Source organism: Suricata suricatta, chromosome 13 (assembly GCF_006229205.1).
Source record: "Suricata suricatta isolate VVHF042 chromosome 13, meerkat_22Aug2017_6uvM2_HiC, whole genome shotgun sequence".
Classification (NCBI taxonomy): domain Eukaryota; kingdom Metazoa; phylum Chordata; class Mammalia; order Carnivora; family Herpestidae; genus Suricata; species Suricata suricatta.
In genome coordinates, this window is record NC_043712.1 from 340,688 (window position 1) to 361,027 (window position 20,340).

General features: G+C 43.6%; 1 protein-coding gene across 8 annotated transcripts in view; it reads right to left on the minus strand.

The window, feature by feature from the left end:
- EHMT1 (euchromatic histone lysine methyltransferase 1) overlaps positions 1–20,340 on the minus strand; it is a 138,622-nt gene that overhangs the window by 106,586 nt on the left and 11,696 nt on the right. For 7 of the 8 annotated variants that reach the window (XM_029920818.1, XM_029920822.1, XM_029920820.1 and 4 more), the window contains exon 2: positions 7,392–7,599. The exons of the other annotated variant lie outside the window; for it this stretch is intronic. The gene's annotated coding sequence lies outside the window, so the exon portion shown is untranslated. The remainder of the gene's footprint in view (positions 1–7,391; positions 7,600–20,340) is intronic. 8 annotated transcript variants of the gene reach the window in all.

Genomic DNA, 20,340 nt, shown 5'->3' on the forward strand with positions numbered 1-20,340 from the left:
CTTTCAAGTCAGGATGGCCCCCTGAGGGTACTTTCCACCTTCCGATCGTAGAAGCAATAGAAGAAAGAGTTTTCCAACGTATGGGGGGCCATCCGGGTCAGATCCCATACATTGTTGTCTGGAAGGACCTGGTCACTAACCCACCCGTTTGGGTTAAACCCTTTCTCCCTCCAGTATCTTCTCAGGTTCTGGTGGCTCGAACCCCAGAAGAAGAAAAGCCGAGACGAACCATGACCTCGCCCTCAGCACCCCCCTCTACTCGGTTTTGCAGGAAGGAGCGGATGAGGATCTCCTCTTTCCCCCTCCACCTTACCGACCCCCCCCAGTTCCTTCTGACCCTGCTCCTAATGTGCCATTGCCACCACAGCCAGCCTCCTCTGCTCCATCCCCTTCTGTTTAAAGGGGCCCAGCCTAGGGGACCCGTGGCCGAAGGGGCACCACCCCAGAAGCAGACTCCACGATGCTCCCCTGGCGAGCCACGGAACCTATAGACGAGGCAGGAAACCAGCCTCATCATTATTGGCCTTTTGCCTCTTCTGACCTTTACAATTGGAGGTCTCAAACCTCCCCCTTCTCAGAGAACCCCAAAGGCCTCACTGGGTTGTTAGAAACTGTACTCTTTACTCACCAACCCACTTGGGATGACTGTCAGCAATTGCTGCAGGTTCTGTTTACAACTGAGGAGCGAGAATGGATCCTGGTGGAAGCACGAAAGCTCGTTCCTGGCCCGACAGGGGTCCCCACCATGAACCCCGCTGACATCGATGCCGGATTTCCACCCCAATTGGGATTATAACCCAGGAGAAGGTGAGGAGCACCTCAAGGTCTATCGCCAGGCCCTACTGGCAGGTGTCAAAGCGGCCGCTAGGAGGCCCACCAGTCTGACCAGGGTGTATGACATAAGGCAGGAGGCAGATGAAAGTCCCGCCGCTTTTCTAGAGCGGGTGATGGAAGCCTTTGGGCAGTTCACCCCTTTCGGTCCAGAGCACGCAGATCATAAGTCAACCATGGCGATGGCTTTCATTAACCAGGCTGCGCCCGACATTTAGAGAAAGCTCCACAAAGTCGAGCGCCTCGGAGAAGAGAGTCTCCGAGATCTGGCAGAGATCGCAGAAAGAGCGTACAACAGCAGGGGCCGTGCAGAGGGAACACAAGTAAAGGCAGAAAAAAGAACTCTCCTCAGATCTTTAGATCTTGTCACAGAACGTGTTTCTTCTTTGAGGGAAGTTGTAATACGAAGTTTTGGGACAAATGCAGTACTGACATCCTTTAAGATTAATACTAAAATGGGTAGAAACTTCCAGAGCTACAAGCTGCATTGAAGCTGAACAAAAATTAGAAACATGGGAGATTATAGTTTTGTAACTCTTGTTAAAAACATTGCTGGTCCTTTAATGTCTGCTTATCCAGATTAAGAAACTTTCTCTTAAGAAATCTATGGTGTTCAGAAATGTCATAAAGTGTTTGTCTAGAGCATTTAATCTTTTCTCTCTACTTAAACCGTCTGCAATTCAAAAACTCAGCGAGTATTCTTTCATGGCAATTACAATTGTTTGCATAAGTTCAATAAGAATCTGTTCGTCTTATAGGAGGACACCACTGGAAATACTGGTTGTTTGACCAAGGCTTTGACTGGAATGTCCTATCTGAGAGCCATGCATAGGCTCAGACATGACCTGACAGCTTTAAGGAACTAAGGTTGACTTCACGGAACACGGAGCCATAAAGCCTCGTGGAAATGTTGGCTGGACACCTTGCTCACAGAGTTCCCAGCAGCCTCCCCAGGTGAGTAAAGAAGGTCGCTTCCTGGCGGGGGCAGGAACTTGAGCATATGCTGGGAGCCTCGGGAAGAGGAGTTTGCCCAATTTAACAGGTATTGCAGGCCTGTCTAATGGAAAGTGCTGCTTTGGCTTGGCTTCTGGCCCAGAGAGGCTACTAAAAGTTCAACCTGGAGATTCCTTATAAAAGGACCCAGCAAAGCAAGCCTTATAAAGTCCTCATGAACAATCTTTATTCTTGCTGAGCCTATGTAAATACTTAGGCCAGGGTTGTTAAGACTGGACTTGTTCCACCAATGCATTAGTCTCGATTTGGCTATCTCTGATAATGGAGGTTTTTTTTAGAGAGAAAACCTATGTTTCAGCAATGCACTACTGTAAATGTAACTCTAGTTCTGAGTGTCTTTGAATATTTGTTGCTGGATCTCAGGCTTGTTAGTCTCTGAGGATGATATTTAAAATGGCGGTCACACCTTTTCAAAAGACTTTAAGGGGGACTTCACAGATATGCAACTAAACAAAAAGTTCAGTCCCTATTAAAGTTTCAGGAATCACTCTGGAGTTAAGTAGGCCAGCTCTGAAGAACCCTCAACCTGGTGAGGTGATCCAGATCCAGTCCATCAGCTTAAACTGATCCTCAAAAAGACGAACTCCAGGGATCTCCAGCCCTGCTCCAGCCACACCCCAGAAGCTGGCTGGTCTAGCACGGCAGAAGCCTGAGGAATCACCGGTCCAATAAAATCAACTGTCCTATATCTTTGCCATCAGACTGGCAAATGTTGCCCCAGAAAGCTGGGGAAACAGCAAAAGTTCCTGATAGGATGTTCTGTTGGTATTAATTGCCTCTGATCTGGGCATGGGAGTTCAACATGGCAAAACGTAAGGGGAGCCTACGCCTCTACCGCCAGACTCTAATGGGGGGGGGGGGTCCTCAAGTGGCCGCTAGACGGCCCACCAATTTGGCTAAGGTTAGTAATGTAGAAAACCATGGAGGTGTACTGCACTTATACACCCAAGATCCTGACAAATGAGATAACAAATTGGCTGTCGTTCTTCCTTTTATAAACCAGGCAGCGCCAGATATTAGAAACCCTAAAAGAGACCCTTACCAAATTAACCATGGAGACTGGCGGAAATTGGGTAGTTCTCCTTCTTTCTGCCCTTTAACATTTGGCTCTTGTATCATTAATAAGATCATAGCATTTGTCAAACAGCATGTAAATGGTATTCAGTTAATGGTCTTAAGAGCATGTAGCCTTAAACCAGAACAATGGTAACAAAGCTGCCCCAGGATTGGGTCAGTTATAAGACAGAGCAGGCAGAGCGGGGAATGTAAGGACTCAGGTCTGATTCAAGTTTCCCCTCTGACCTTGGAGACCTAGGGCTTCTCAGAATCATCAGACAATAGAAGGGCACACATTGCCCAAGGAAGGAGGGACCATCCTTATAACACCCAATCAGGAAAGACCAGCTAACATCTTTAACATTTCTAAGGGCGGGCCTAAAGATGGAGGCTATAATATAATCACCTATTGCTTAAGACTAGTTGCGCCCTACATGAGGGTCCTGGGCCCACCCTGTGATTGGCCAATACTCGAAATGTTGTGATTGGCTCCCACCAAAAGTATCAATGAATGGTTAAACCTGCTGTCAATGGTATCGTATGGTAATGATTGGACCCCTTTACCTGTGTCACAATTTCCTGTAACTCCCCCCTCCCAAAAACTCATAAAAGCCCTACCGCGCCATTTCGGGGCTCTCCACATGGATCCACTGTGTTGAAGTGAGCTCAAACTTATAAGCCCATAATAATAATAAAGCCCTTTGCTTTTGCATATGTGAAAAAAATAAAATAAAATAAAATTAATGAAACTGTTTTGGGGGCAGCTTGGAAACATTTATAAAATTTTAACCCATTCAAAGCCCTTGGCAAAGCAACCGTATTTTTTAGTTTACCTTAAGATACCCTTGCAAAAGGACTCCAAATCAGACCTAAGTAGGACATTCACTCAGCCTTCTTTCTAGATTGGACCATCTAAATATCCACCAACCAGGGGTGCCTGGGTGGCTCAGCTGGTTAAGCATCCCACTCTTGGTTTCGGTTCAGGTCATGATCTCACGGTTCGTGGGTTCAAGCCCCACATCACCCTCTGCACTGTCAGCACAGAGCCTGCTTGGGATTTCTCTCTCTCCCGTTCTCTCTGCCCCTCCCCTACTCACTCTTGCTCTCTCTCTCTCTCAAAATAAATAAATAAACTTTAAAAATAATATTAAAATAAATAAATATCCACCAACTAGATACAGAAATTGTTACAGGCTCACAAGGAAATACTTAAATGCTCCTGAAAAATGTAAGAAAAAGTTGAGGAGCTACTGGGGGGAAACCATGGAGACAAACACAAGGAAAAGGACAGAAGAGCGTGTCTATGAGATCCCTGTGAGAACAGAGACTCTGGCATGCGCACAGACGTCTTTTGGGAAGGGATTATAAGAAATTAATAGCATGTGACCTTTTTAACCAAGATTAAGAGCAGAAAGGGAGGCAGAAAGTTACCCTGCAACGTGCACCTTTTCTTACTATTCATTTCTCTTTTCTTTGGGCCACAAGTTTGCTCAGAGTTTGGATGCGCCCAGCCCTACAGTGCGGCCCTGCTGGGCCCTGCTTTCCCACCTGCTCAGTTCTGTTACCATGAAATAAGCACCCATCACCCCACCAGCCACAGCAAAACTAGGGAGACTCTCTGATCAACCAGCCACAAGGTCTCCCCAGGCCATCACCCCTACCTCTGCACACCCAAAGCAACTATCAAAACAGAACCTGTAGGCTGCAGCTTCATGAAAAAGGTCCCCAATACCTTTTTCAATGGATTAACAAGAAATCCGTCTAAAGAAGGTATAAATGAACAAGAAAATGAATCCAAAAGGAGAAGGAAAGAGACAATAAAATGGTAATTTCTATTATAAATATAAATGAAAACTTCTAAGCAATACATCAGCAACTTAAACCCAAAAGCACAGAAAACACTATCAGGCATTACTGGATGTATCCCAGGTTTACAAGTGTTATTTAACTTCATAAAATTCACAAATGTAATTTACCAGTTTAACAGATTTTTTTAATGGTGAAAAAGTATTTGGGAAAATTCAATACCCGTGTATGATTTTAAAAACTCAGTAAATTAGGAATAGAATTTTCTTTATTCTGATAAAGTACTAAAAAACTAATAAAGTAAACATCATGCTGTGATATTGTAATGTATTACAGGAAATATATATTTGATCTTCTTCCTCATTTCTGGCTCACAGTCCCGGAAACTTCTGGAATTTCCTAAGCATAGAGAGTGATGCAGGTGTCTTTTGTTATGTTAATGAGGGGCTGGATACTGAATCGATGGCCAGCCAATGAGTTTAATCAATGGCTATGTAAGGAAGCCTCCATAAAAACCCTCAAGGGCAGGGTTCTGAGCCTCCAGGCTGGTGAACACATGGAGATTTTCAGGAAAAGCAGCATACCTGGTGAGGGCAAGGAAGCTACCCACCCTTCCACCCACCTTGCCCTGGGCATCTCTTTCATTTGGCTGTTCCTGACTTTTATCTTTTTATAATAAACCAGGAATCTAGTGAGATGTGTCTGAGTTCTATGAGCCATTCTAGCAAATTAATCAAACCTAAGGTCACTGGAACCTCCAATCTGTAGCCAGCTGGTCAGTAACAGAGGCGACCACCTGGATTTGAGACTGGCATCTTAAATGGGACGAGAAGCAGTCTTGTAGGACTCAACATTTAACCTGTGGAACCAGATGCTTTTTCCAAGTAATGTCAGAATTGAGTTGAATTCATGGACACTGAACACTCTACCGGTATCAGAGAAGTGCTTGGTACTGTGTGTGGGACTATTCCTCCCCACAGTGGAACTGGGTCAAGGAACCCAAAAGACACTGTGAATGCATTTCCTACAAAATCAAGAATGACCCTGGAAAGCAAATAAAAACTAGACAGGGGAATAGATATAGAGACTGAGTGAGCAAATGTGCTCAAATGGTAACACTTGGGGAATGAGTGAAGGGCATATGGAACTTCTGTGTATTATTTCTGCAACATTTGTAAGTCTGAAATCACCTGGAAACCGGAACTGGGAAAGCTCATAAAATAATCAACATAAAGGGCGCCTGGGTGGCTCAGTCTGATTCTTGCAGTTCATGGTCTCGCAGTTCATGAGCCCCCAAGCCCCACATCAGGCTCTGTGCTAGCAGCGTGGGGCCTGCTTGGGATTCTCTCTCTCCCTCTCAATCTCTGCCCCTCCTGCTCTCATGCTCTCTCCCTTTCTCAGTACATGAACGAACTTAAAAAATTTTTTTAAAAAAGGAATAATAATAAAAATAAACAAGAGGAGCCTGGGTTAAGCATCTGACTCTTGGTTTCAGGTCAGGTCATAATCTACGGTTTCTGAATTCAAGCCCCACATCAGGCTGCACGCTGACAGTGCAGAGCCCGCTCAGGATCGCTCTGTCTGCTCGTCCCCTGCCTGTGTACAGGCACACCCTCTAAATAAGTAAATAGGCTTTCAAAAATGAAGACATAAACAAAACCAAGAACAAGGGCATCCACCAACACTGCTTCCATTCAAAACTAACTGGTGCAATTAGACAAGAAATCTGCAGTATGAGGATCAGAAAAGAAGAAATAAAACTGTTATTACTTGCAGATCACATGACCTATAAATTACTAGGACCGACAGCAGAGCTTAGAAATGTGACTGTAGGTAAGGTTAAAGCTGCCCTGCTATGCACACCAGTGAACAATTTTAGACATGGTAATTACAGAGAGAATATCACTTAATGATGGCATCGGAGAATCATCAGTCAGCTAGGAATAAACATGGGCAAAAGATGGGCAGAATCTCTACAGGAAAAATAAATTTCACTGAAACTTTTTATTAGAAAACTAAATAAACAGGGGCGCCTGGGTGGCTCAGTCGGTTAAAACTCCGACTTCGGCTCAGGTCAGATCTCATGTTCGTGGGTTCGAGCCCTGCGTCGGGCTCTGTGCTGACAGCTAGCTCAGAGCCTGGAGCCTGTTTCCGGTTCTGTGTCTCCTCCTCTCTCTGCCCCTCCCCCTCTCATGCTCTGTCTCTCCTGTATCAAAAATAAACAAGACATTAAAATAAATAAATTAATAAATAAACATTAAAAATTTTTTTACCCTAAATGAAAAACGAGACAGGTACTGTATTCACGAACAGGAAGGCATAATGTTGGGAAAATGTCCGTTCTCATCAAATTGATCAACAGATTCAATGCAATTCCAATTAATATCCCAATAGCATTTTTCATGAAATTTGAGGATTCTAAAGTCTATTTTAAAGAATAAAGGGTCAGGGCACCTGGGTGGCTCAGTCTGTTAAGTGCCTGACTTCAGCTCAGGTCATGACCTCACAGTCTGTGAGGTCGAGCCTCACGTTGGGCTCTGTGTGGACAGTGCAGAGCCTGGAGTCTGCTTCAGATTCTGTGTTTCCCTCTCTCTCTGCCCCTCCCCTGCTCACCCACTCTCTCCCTCTCAAAATAAATAAACATTAAAAAAAATTTTTTTTCAAGAATAAAGGGTCAAAATTACCTAGAATGCTTTTGAAGTAGAGAAGCATGGAGGATGACTTGACCTACTAAGTTCCAGGATTTAAGATGAAACAAGGTAACTGAACAGCGTACTGCTGCTGGCAAGCTGGCCAGAGGCATAAGTCCAGAAAGAAATTCATGCACGTGTGAATTCTGGGACGTGGGGCATCAGATTCATGGAGAAAGGAAGAGCTGTTCAACACCTGAAGCTAGGAAGAAATGATGCAGGACATGAAAAGAGAGGAGATGGAATCCCAACAGACATTTATTTAAAAAAAATTTTTTTTAAGTACAAGAAAAAGCCAACTCCAGAAGAAATAAAGAATTGAACATCAAAAACTAAACTATGGGGGCCCCTGGGTGGATTAGTCGGTTAAGTGTCTGGCTTTGGCTCAGGTCATGACCTCACGGTTTTTGAGTTTCAGCCCCACATCGGCCTGTCTGCTATCAGCACAGAGCCTGGTTAGGACCCTCTGACCCCTCTCTCCGCCTCTCATCCACTTGCGCTCTCTTTTTTTCTCAAAAATAAACATTAAAAAATAAAAATAAATAAAAATTTCTTATGCCTCATTTTTAAAGAAAATAATGCGATGTTACAATTTGTAAGTACTGTAAAGCACAGTTAGGAGTGGCTTCTATCTTGTATTGGGCAGAACCTTATGGTAGAAAAGTAAATTGTAACAATCTGTGGAAAACAGAAAGCGCTATGGAAGAAAGCTACTTAAAATGTGTGTACTGCATGTAACATTCACAATGGGCACCTACACTGGGGCATAAAGGTGCAGAATAGTCTAGAAGGGCAGGCACTGAAGCCACAGTGCACAGGGAGACTCAGGATGTGCTGCCCTCAAGTGCACATTCTTAAGTGAAGGGGATAGACGGGGGAGGACATCAAACCCCTTAAAAAACATAACAAAAATTGCACCAAAAACCATAAAATACTTAGGAATAAACATAACCAAAGAGGTGAAAAGTCTATACACTGACTGAAAACTTTAGAAAGCTTATGAAAGAAACTGAAGAAGACACCAAATAAAAAGGAAAAATATTCCCTGCTCCTGGATTGGAAAAACAAATATTGTTAAAATGTCGTTACTACTCAAAGCAATCTACATATGCAGTGCAATCCCTATCAAAATAACAAAAGCATTTTTCACAGAGCTAGAACAAACAATCCTAAAATTTGTATGGAACCAGAAAAGACCCTGAATGGCCAACGCAATCTTGAAAAGGGGAAAAAAAAAAAAAAAAAAAAAAAACCCCAAAGCAGGAGGCGTCACAATTCTGGACTTCAAGACATATTCAAAGCTGTCATCATCAAGACAGGGTGGTACTGGCACAAGAACACTCAGATCAATGGAAGAGAACAGAGAACCCAGAAGCGGGCCCACAAACATACGGCCAACTCATCTTGGACAAAGCAGTAAAGAATAGCCAATGGAATAAAGACAAGTCTCTTCAGCAAATGGTGTTGGGAAAACTGGACAGCGAGATACAGAAAAACGAACCTGGACCCATTCTTACACCTTACACAAAAATAAACTCAAAATGGATACAAGACCTTAACATAAAACCGGAAGCCATCAAAATCCTTAAGGAGAAAGCAGGCAAACACCTCTGACCTCGGCCGCAGCAACTTCTTACTCAACTCGTCTCCAGAGGCAAGGGAAACAAAAGCAAAAATGAACTACTGGGACCTCATCAAGATTAAAAGCTTCTGCACAGGGAAGGAAACAATCACCAAAACTAAAAAGGCAACCCACAGAGTTGGGAGAAGATATTTGCAAATGACATATCAAATAAAGGGTTAGTATCCAAAATCTATAAAGAACCTATTAAACTCAACACCCAAAAAACAAATAATCCAGTGAAAAAATGGGCAAAAGACATGAATGGACACTTCTCCAAAGACATCCAGATGGTGAACAAACACATGAAAAAATGCTCAACATCGCTCATCATCTGGGAAGTACAAATTAAAACCACACTGAGATATCACCTAACACCTGTCAGGATGGCTAACAGTAACGACTCAGACAAGAACAGATGCTGGCGAGGATGCAGAGAAAGGGGATCTCTTTTGTCCTGCTGGTGGGAATGCAAACTGGGACAGCCACTCTGGAAAGCAGTATGGAGGTTCCTCAAAAAATTAAAAAAAGAACTCCCCTACGACCCCGCAACTGCACTACTAGGTATTTATCCAAGGGATACAGGTGTGCTGTTCAAAGGGGCACATGCACCCCAATGTTTATAGCAGCGCTATCGACAAAAGCCAAAGTATGGAAAGAGCCCAAATGTCTATCAATGGATGAATGGATAAAGAAGATGTGGTGTGTATGTACACACACACACACAAACACGCCCAATGCAGTATTACTCAGCGAACAAAAAGAACGAAAGCTTGCCATTTGCAGCTATGTGGATTGAACTAGAGGATATTAGGCTAAGCTAAATGAGTCAGTCAGAGAAAGATAAGTTATCATATGACTTCACTCCTATGTGGAATTGCAGATACAAAACAGATGAACATGAAGGAAAGGAAGCAAAAATAATATAAAAACAGGGAGGAGAACAAAACATAAGGGACCCGTCCACAACCCTCTGCCCTCTCCACCCTGCTGGGGGTAGTTCCAGCCCGTACCCTGGGCCCGGCCCGGTTCCAAGGCAATCACACCAGTAGTCTTTATCAGGAAGGTAACAGTCAAAGGGAATTTTGAAACAAATATCACTACCTTAACTCAAAGTTTTCTTTTCCTTCCAGCTTCTCCCTCAGATGTACACATTTTACATGATCGTAAGCCACACCAATAATTTTCCCTTAAACATTCCATCATATACCTCCATAGTCTTCACAATTATCCCACTAATAGTAGTATGATATGTCATCAGGTTGACATATCATAAGTATTTAAGCATTTTTCTATCACTGATCATCCATGATTTTTAAATTCCTCCTTACATTGGAAAACAGTTAATCTCTTCATAAGTGATCATTACTATGAATTCATTCATTGTCCAGTGGTATTCAGTGAGCACCTAATATATGCAGAGCACTATCCTCTCCTTCAGCTAAAGTCCCAAAGATAAGGTGCCTGGGCCTGTGGGTCAAACAGCTTTTGGTCTTTGGGGCCAGTCACCACCGGCTAAGCTGGGTGTTCTAAAACAATCAACTGTGGGTTCCTCCCTGCTGCATCCCCTCACGCCAAGGATTCTTGACACCTGCCTCTGTCCCCAAACCCCATTCACACCTCGTACCATCATCACCATCCAGCTCAGACACACGCCACCACCCAGCCTGGACTCTGACCACCCTGCAGACTGCCTCACGTGCACACTGCCTACACCTTCCAAATACAAAGACATCTCCCCGTGTCTGTCCATCCAGTAACACGTGTTTTTGGCCATGGGTAGGCCCAGCCTTCACACAAGTCTTCAGGTCTGTGCTGCCTCCCTGTCCACACTCTTCAATCTGGCCCCTGCCATCAGGACCCTATAATATGTTAGTCTGCGACTCAATTTGGATGTCGACAAATATTTGCTCATGTTTCCTGGCATTAGGTATATGGATGACCCCACTCAGGGACCACTATAGATATATTTTTTAGTTTTTATTTTAATTCCAGTCAGTTAACATACAGTATAATGTTGGACTCTGGTGTGCAACAGAGTGATTGAACACTTGCGTATCACCCAGTGCTCAGCACACGTGCACTCTCTAATCCTCTTCGCCTATTTAACCCATCCCCCTCCCACACCTCCTCTGATAACCATCACTTTGTACTCTAGAGTTAACAGCCTGTTTCTTGGTTTGTTTCTTTTTTTTTTGCCCCCTTGCTCATCTGTTTTGTTTTTTAAATTCCACATGAGTACAATCATATGGTGTTTGACCTTCTCTTATTTCATTTAGCATAATACACTCTAGCTCCATCCATGTCACTGCAGATGACAAGATTTCATTCTTTTTTATGGATGAGTAACATTTCACTGTATACATATACACCCTATTTTCTTTGTCCATTTACCAGTCAATGGACAGTGCGCTGTTTCCGAAGTTTGGCTATTGCAGATAATGTTATAAACATCGGGGCAAATGTCTCCCTTCAACTTAGTATTTTTGTATTCTTTGGGTAAATATCTAGCAGATATTTGCTAGATCATAGGGTAGTTCTATTTTTAACTTTCTGAGGAACCTCCATACTGTCCCCAGAGTGGCTGCACCAGTTTGTGTTCCTACCAGCAACACAGGAGGGCTCCCCTTTCTCCACAGCCTCGCCAGCACCTGGGGTTTCTGGTGTTGCTGAGTTTAGCCATTCTGACAGGTGTCTCAGGGTAGTTTTGATTTGTATTTCCCAGATGATGAGTGATTGATGTCAAGCATCTTTTTTAAGTTTAAGTAATCTTTACACCCAGTGTGGAACTCAAACTCACAACCCTGAGACCAAGAGGTGCATGCTGTACAAACTGAGCCAGCCAGGGACTCTGAGCATCTTTACAGGGTCTGCTGACCATCTGTAGGTCTTCTTTGGGAAAATGTCTATTCATGTCTTCTGCCCACTTTTAATTGGATTATTTGCTTTTTTCGGGTGTTGAGTTTTTTATAAGTTCTTTATATATGTTGTATACTAAACAGGAATCACTATATTTAAAAGAAAACTCAGCACAATCCCTATCAGAGTCTCAGATGACTTCTTTGTAGAAAGTGACAGGCAACCATGAAACTCAAATGGAACCTTAAGAGTCCCAGAACAGCCAAAATAATCTTGGGAAAGAACAAAGTTGGGGGCACCTGGGTGGCTCAGTCAGTTAAAGCTTCCAACTTCAGCTCAGGTCATGATCTCACAGTTGGTGAGTTCGAGCCCAGTGTGGAGCTCTGTGCAGACAGCTCTGAGCCTGGAGCCTGCTTCAGTTTCTGTGTCTCCCTCTCTTCCCTCCCCTCCCCCATTCATACTCTGTCTCTATCTCTCCCAAAAATAAATAAACATTAAAAAAAGAAAAAGAAACAGAACAAAGTTGGAGAACTCACACATCCTCATTACAAAACTTACTACAAAGCTACAGTAAATCGGAGTGTGGTATTAGCATAAAGACAGACGTGTGATCACCATAACATAATTAAGAGTCCAGGAATGAACCCATAAGTCAATGGTTAATGGATTTTCAACAATGACACCAAGAACATTCCATGGTGAAAAAACAGTCTTTTCTACAAATGGTGCTGGAACAGCTGGATACCCACATGCAAAACAATGAATTTGAACCTCTGCCTACAAAATCAATTTAAAATGAGTCATACAAAATTAATTTACAAACAAAAATTAATTTAAAATGGATCAAAGGGGGAGCCTGGGTGACTCAGTCAGCTGACTGTTCAACTCTTGATTTTGGCTCAGGTCATGATCTCAGGGTTTGTGGGATCGAGGGCTACATCGGGCTCTACATGAACATGCAGAGCCTGCTTGGGATTCTGCCTCTGCCCCTCCCCTGCTCTGTCTCTTTCTCTTCCAAAATAAATAAATAAATAAACCTATAAAAAAAGACGGACCATAGCAGGTGTTGATGCTGCTGTAGAAAATCAGAACCCTCCCAGGCTGCTGATGGGGATATATCAGCAGTCACTGTGGCAAACATTCTGGCAGCGCCTCAAATGGTTATCTCCAACTGAGATAACTGGAGAGTCACATGAAGCATGAGAAAGGACAGGTCACCTTGTACACTTTGCCCAGTGTATGAGTTTCCCAGAGTTGCTGTAACAAAGTACTACAAACTGGGTGGCTTAAGATAAAATAAACTTGCTTTTATCTTTTCACAGTTCTGGAGGTCATAAGTCCAACATCAAGATGATGGCAGGGCCATGCTCCCTCTGAAGCCTCCAGGAAAGAATCCATCCTTGCTCATCCTTGCTCCTTCTACCTTCTGGTGGCTATGGCAATCCGTGGTTTCCTTGGCTCACAGATGTGCTGCTCCAAACTTTGCCTGCGCGCACAGCAAGCTTCTTTTGTACCTGTGTCTGTCCTCCTCTTAAGAGAACATCAGTGATTGGACATAGGGTTCGCTCTAAATCCAGGATGATTTCATCCTGAGATCCTTAATAAATTATACTGGCAATGACCCTGTATCCAAATAAGGTCACATTCTGGGGTTCCAGATGAACATGAATTTGGGAGGATACTATTCAACCCACTCATGTTCACTCTGCCCCATTGTAACACTTTCTAAACCTACAGCATAATATCACAACCAGGACAGGGAGCTGGCACTGACATAACCCACCAATGTTACTCAGATTTCCTCACCTTTACTTGTATTCACATGGAAGCCACTGCATTACATCCTACACAATTTTGTCACTGTTCAGGTTCACCTATCTACCACTATAGTCAAGATACTGAACAGCTCCACCACAATCTAATGTTCAAAGGATCAGTCTAGCTTTGGGGCAAAGAATAGATAGGGTGGGTACAGCATGGAGGCAGAAAAACTAGGAAGACCAATGAAGGGGTGACTGCTATAATCCAAGAAAGGCACAGTGGTGACTTGGATCTAGGTAGTGACACCTTTACAAGGACAGTGGTGGCAGAACTGAGCTTGTTGTCCTGTGGGAACAACCAATGGGACTTTCTGATAGCATAATGACAGATGTGAGAAAGAGTAGAAAAAAGAATGATTCCTTGTTATTTTTACAAGGAAAAAAGTAGATTTTTATATTGACTTGGGAGACCTAACAGCTTTATGATGTCCAAGAACAAGAAGTGTCTTCCTCGGTTCGGGGCTTCTGTTTTGGGAGTGTTTTACAGTTTTCCTTATAGAAATGTTGTACATTATCAAGCTCACGTCCGAGTATTTTATCCTTTGTGATGGTGTTGTCAAGGGAGTTGCTGTTCTGTATATTTGAAGGCTACTGATGTTTATGTGTCAATTTTACATCTAGTCCCTTGACTGAATGATCTCACCAACTGCATTTTAGCGCTGACCCTCTTGGGGTTTCCAGTCATCTCACTTGCAAACAGTGTTACTGTTTACTATTTATTTTCTAATTCTTTTGCCTCTAATAGTTCTCTTGTCTAACTGCATTGCTTAATCCCATGAATACAGCGCTGACAATCAGTGGAGAAGATAAGCAACCTAACTTTGTTACCAGGCTGAGTAACGGAGAGGAGGAGCTCCAGAGAAGGAGGGAGCAACTGCAGGGTGAGGCGGTGGGGGCAGGGTGCATGAGGTAACCCAGAGGGACGGAGAGCCTGGAAGAAGGTCCTGTCCCAACTGAACTCTGAGGCAGCTGCCGCCCATCTGGCATCCTGACCGTGACCTTGTTCAGGAAACCCCAACCCCGAGGTCCCAGGCTAGGGCCCTAACCACAGACACAGTGAGATCATTAATCTCTGCTGTGTTAAGCTGCTAAACTCGAGGGTATCTGTCATGCAGCAACAAATAACCAGCGTGCTATCTTTACTGGAGGAAAGTCTGGCAAATTATGTTTTCCTAGGAACCACTTCATCTAGGTTTTCACACTCATTTGCCAAGAACTGTACAAAACAGTTTCTTACAATTTTGTTTTCCTGCAAAACAAGAAGACACTCAAACACTAATGTCAAAAAGAAATAGCAATTGCATTACTAGATATCTATCCCAAGAACACAAAAATGCTGATTTGAAGGGACACATGCACCCCAATGTTTATAGCAGCGCTATCGACAATAGCCAAAGTCTGAAAAAAGTCCAAATGTCCATCGACTGATGAATGGATAAAGAAGGGGTGTGTATACACAATGGAATATTAATCAGCAATCAGAAAGAATGAAATCTTGCCATTTGCAACAAAGTGAATGGACTCGAGTGTATTATGCTAATAACTCAGAGAAAGAAAAATATATGATTTCACTCACATGAAATTTAAGAAACACAACAGATGAACATAGAGGAAGGGAAGGAAAATAATATAAAAACAGACAGGAAAGCAAACCATAAGAGACTCAAATACAGAAAGAACACACTGAGGGCTGCGGGAGGGAGGGAAGTAGGGGACGGGCTAAATGGGGGATGGGCATTAAGGAGGACACTTGTGATAAGCACTGGGTGATGTATGTGATGAATCACTAAATTCTACTCCTGAAAACAATACTACACAGTACGTTAACTAACCTGAATTTAAATAAATAAATTTTAAAAGTAAAAATGATAAAAGTTTTAAAAAAATAGAATCTTGCTTAAAAGCCTCCAATTGGGTAAATTTGGTATAATTTGCACTCTAAAGCAAAAAGTGAGGGACACAACGGAGGAAAGAAAGTTATTCTTTAAAGAAGAATGCCCAGAGGTGCCTGGGTGGCTCAGTCATTGAGTGACGGCCTCTAGATTTCAGCTCAGGTCATGATGTCAAGGCTGTGGGATTGAGCCTCACATTAGGCTCTGTGCTGAGCGTGGAGCCTGCTTAAGATTCTCTCCCTCTCCCTCTCCCCCTCCCCCACCCCTTTCCCCAGCTGTGTGTCCTAATATTTAAAAAAAATGTTTTTTTAATAAAAGGAAATAGAGCACCTGGGTGGCCTAGGGTTAAGCATGCAACTTCATTCCACTCAGGTCATGATCTCACAGTTCGTGGTTCAAGCCCCACACCAGACTCTCTGCTGTCAGTAGGGAGCCCACTTCGGATCTTCTGTCTCCCTCCCCCCCCCCCAGCCCCTCCCCTGCTAGCGGACACTCAGGCTCCTGGGCAGAGGCGGCGGCGGCCATGGGACAGCCGGCTGAGGGGCAGGCGTGGGCCCAGCACAGCCCTGTGGCAGCCTCCGAGGGGCGCCTTCTGCGGCCGCAGCCAGCCGCCACAGGGCAGGTGGGCGGCCAGCCACAGGAGCGCGCTCAGAGGTCAGCGGGAGCCGCCCCGCCCCGGGCCTGCAGGGCCCCGTCAGCCCTGCCAGCGCTTAAAAAAACATCCCTGACCCTGGAGGCTGGCAAAGGTGAGGCTGGGGTCAACGCATCACTGGCTGAGGTCCTTCAGAGCAGGGACACAGAACAGGGGGACCTGGACGGGGGCCTGGGGCACCTAAAGTCCTACAAACAAGACAGAAAACAGATCTGACAAGGTAGGCAAAACCAGAAGAGTGAGGGGTTCTGGAAGCCCAAGGAAGAAAACTAAGCGCTCCTCTTTTCTTGAACTACTATGTTAAATGCTGTCAAGAGGTCTCGTAAGATGAAGGCTGAGAACTAACCAGAAGACTTGGCAACACCTAGGTTAATGGCACCAACAGCCTCAAAGGTCAGGGTGGCTTGTGGTTCCTGAGAACAGCAAAGAAGAATGAAGTCTGAGTCACAGGGATTTAATTTAGAGAAAAGTAAAGAAGCACACGAACACCTCATGTTTGTAAAGCCAGGGTGACAGAACGTGCAAACTAAAAAGCAGCCGAGAGTTTAACGTTCCAGGGCACCTGGGTGGCTCAGTCCGTTAAGGGTCCAAATCTTGACTTCAGCTCAGGTCATGATCTCAGTGCATGAGTTTGAACCCCAAGTCAGGATTCTCTCTCTCCCTCTCTCTGGCCCTCCCGCACTTATTCTCTCCCTCCCTCCCTCTCACTCTCTCTCTGTCTCAAAATAAATAATAAAATAAAATAAAAAGTTTAAATAAATAAAAATGAAGCGTTTAACATTTCAACCCACATCTATGCTTAGGAGTCCCAAGAGCTCATGACCACACACTCAGCCTGCAGGGCTGCAGATGCAAAGACCAGAGAACGGCAACACGCACCCCACACATTTCTGATGGCTCCGACTCATACCCAAGCACCTGCGCTCCACCGCGCTCCACAGCTGGGCAGCTGCTGGCAAGTCTGCTTTCCAACTGTTGACTAGTCTCTCCTCCTAATTAACTCGCTCCTCTTACCCACAAAATGGGGACACTCCTCCAGACTTCCACTAAGTCCTCTTACTCTTTAGCCCTTTCCCTGGAGAAGTCATCTCTCACCCTCTCCCCTAGATTACAGGACTCTCATCCTAGATGGTCCAAAGTTAACGCAAACTCCGAATGTTCTTCAGGCTAGGGCAGTACTGACCAAGAGAAACATAGGATGAGCGTCAAGTATAATTTTAAACGGTCTAGCAGCCAAATTTAAGAAGTAGAAATAGGAGTCATCAATTTTAATAAACCCTACTTAACCCAATATATATCCAAAATATTATCATTTCACCATATAACCAACATGAAATAATTAATAACAAAAAGAATACAAAACCGCTCGGTAAGTCTCTATTATCCAACGTACATTTCACACGCACATCTCAGTTTGCTTTGCACGCACGTTAAGTGTTCAAAAGCCACAGGGGTGCTATGGCCAGCTCGTCGGGAGGTGCCAGCCACCTCTCCACTCCAATGTGTGCACATGCAGAAGCCCACCTTTCTCCAAGACTCCATCTGGAATCCTGAACAAGACACGCGTGGTGTCCGTCCACAGCAGGAGCGAACACACAGGAAGCTTCCCTTAACCACCCGTGATTTCCTCTTTGCTACTTCTGCAACATCTCTCTCTCTCTTTTAAACAATTATCAAACTGTAATTGTGTGTGTGGTTCTCAAAATAGAATACAAGAATCTCCACGGGGACAAGGCACCGTCTTTACGTGGCTCAGAGTTCAAAACTGACACAGAGAATGCATTAAATGTTCCAGAAACAAACTAAGGAACAAACACTGGGAAGCCAGTTAGTTCCAAAAGATTAACCCTAAGACACCACAGAGAGGGAAAAAAAAATCCATAAGCCAATTTTGGCATCTTCTTTTTCATTAAGTTCTACATTTACATATCACCTAAAATGTGCTGGGTAATATTCAAGGTGTTGGAAACAAATAAAAGTTAAAGCCCTACCTTCAACGAGGTTATGGTCTAGCCATTAAAACAATAACAAAGAAATAACATGTAATGCAATCAGGAAATAAAACACAGTATGTGGGGCGCCTGGCTGGCTTAGTTGGTAGAACATCCAACTCCTGATCTCAGGGTTGTGAGTTCAACTCCCATGATAGATGGAGAGATTGCTTAAAAAAATTAAAAAGAAATAAAACCCCACAAAGTATGTGTCCTGACAAAAGACGGGGTGCTTTGGAGGCATAGGGAGTGCATCCCCATCAGAGGCCAGCAGACCAGAGCCTGATGCCTGAGGCCAGAGGCAGTGGGGGTGATACTCAAAGAGTTGAACGAATGTCAACCAGGAATTCTACACACGTCAAAGTACTTTCATAAACGAAGAAGAAATTAAAGTACTTAATATAAACAAAAGAGAGGATTTGTCACTGGCAGTCCTACTCTATAAGAAATATTAAGAAACTCTTTCAAGTAAATATAAAAGACAGTATAAATGTACTTTTAATTGTAACTGTTGTTTTCTCCTATATGATTTAAAAGACAACAGTATAAAGCAATAATTGTAACTGCTGATCTGTGTGGATGGGCATACAATGTACAAAGATGTAATCTGACCATAACAGCACGAGAAGGACAAAAGAAATCGAGCCATACAGGAGCAAATTTCCTGTATACTTTTTAACAAAACCAATATTAATCCAAACTAGATTGTCATAAGTTAAAATATTAAATTTGTTTCCCCAAGGAAACAAAAGTACAATCAAACACTGAAGGAAGGGGCACCGGGGCGGCTCAACTGGTTCAACGGGCAACTCAACTGGTTCAACGTCCGACTTCAGCTCAGGTCACGATGGCAGTTAGTGAGGTCGAGCCCTTCAGTGCACTCTCTGCTGTCACCAGAGCCTGCTTTGGATCCTCTCTCTCTCTGTCCCTTCCCTGCTTTTTCTTTCTCTCTCTCAAAAATAAATGTAAATGGTACACTGGAAAATATTTAACACAAAAGAGGGGTACTTGGTGGCACCTGGGTGGCTTAGTCAGTTAAGAATCCAACTTCAGCTCGGGTCACCATCTCATGATTTGTAAGTTCAAGCCCTGTATTGCTCTACACTGACAGTGCAGAGCCTGGAGCTAGTTTCATATTCTGTGTCTCCCTCTCTTTCTCTCTGCTCTCCCTCCCTTCCTCGCACTCTCTCTCTCAAAAATAAAAATAAACATTAAAAAAAAGGGGGGGGGAGTACCTGGGTGGCTCAGTCCATTAAGCATCCAACTTCAGCTCAGGTCATAATTTCACAGTTTGTGAGTTTGAGCCCCACATTGGCTCTGCACTGTCAATGCAGAGCCTCCTTGGGATTCTCTCTCTCCCCCTCTCTCCCTGCCCTCCCCCACTCATGCTCTCTCAAAATAAATAAATAACTGTAAGTAGGAAAAACACACAAACACAAGAAAGTAATGGAAGAACAGAAGAACAAAGACATAGATATATGGAAAACAACCACAAACCTAATAAAGCAAGTCCTACCTTTTCAGTAATTACACTAGATGTAAATGGATTAAATATTCAAAATAAAAGGCAGAGACTGAATGGATAAAATATATAGATAGATATGATACAACTGAATGCTGTATATAAGACACAGATCTTAAATTGAAAGATACAAAGAGATTAAAAGTGGGAAAATGAGAGGCGTCCAACTTCAGCACAGGTCATGATCTCACAGTTCGTGGGTTTGAGCCCCGCATTGGGCTCTATGCTGACAGCTAGCTCAGAGCCTGGAGCCTGTCTTCCGATTCTGTATGTCCCTCTCTCTCTGACCCTCCCCTGCGCACGCGCTCTCTCTCTCTCTCTCTCTCTCTCTCTCTCTCTCTCTCTCTCTGAAAAATAAATAAAACATTTTATAATTTTTTAATTTAAAAAAAAGTGGAAAAATGAGGTACAAAGAGAAACCACAAATTAGAACCCTCAGGGCTGCATGGTTAACAGACAAAACAGGCTTTAAGACAAGAACTATTACTAGAGACAAAGAGGGAGATTTCATAATGATAAGGGAGTCAAAATAACAGGTAAATGTAACAACTATAAATACACACACAACTAACAACATAGCCTCAAA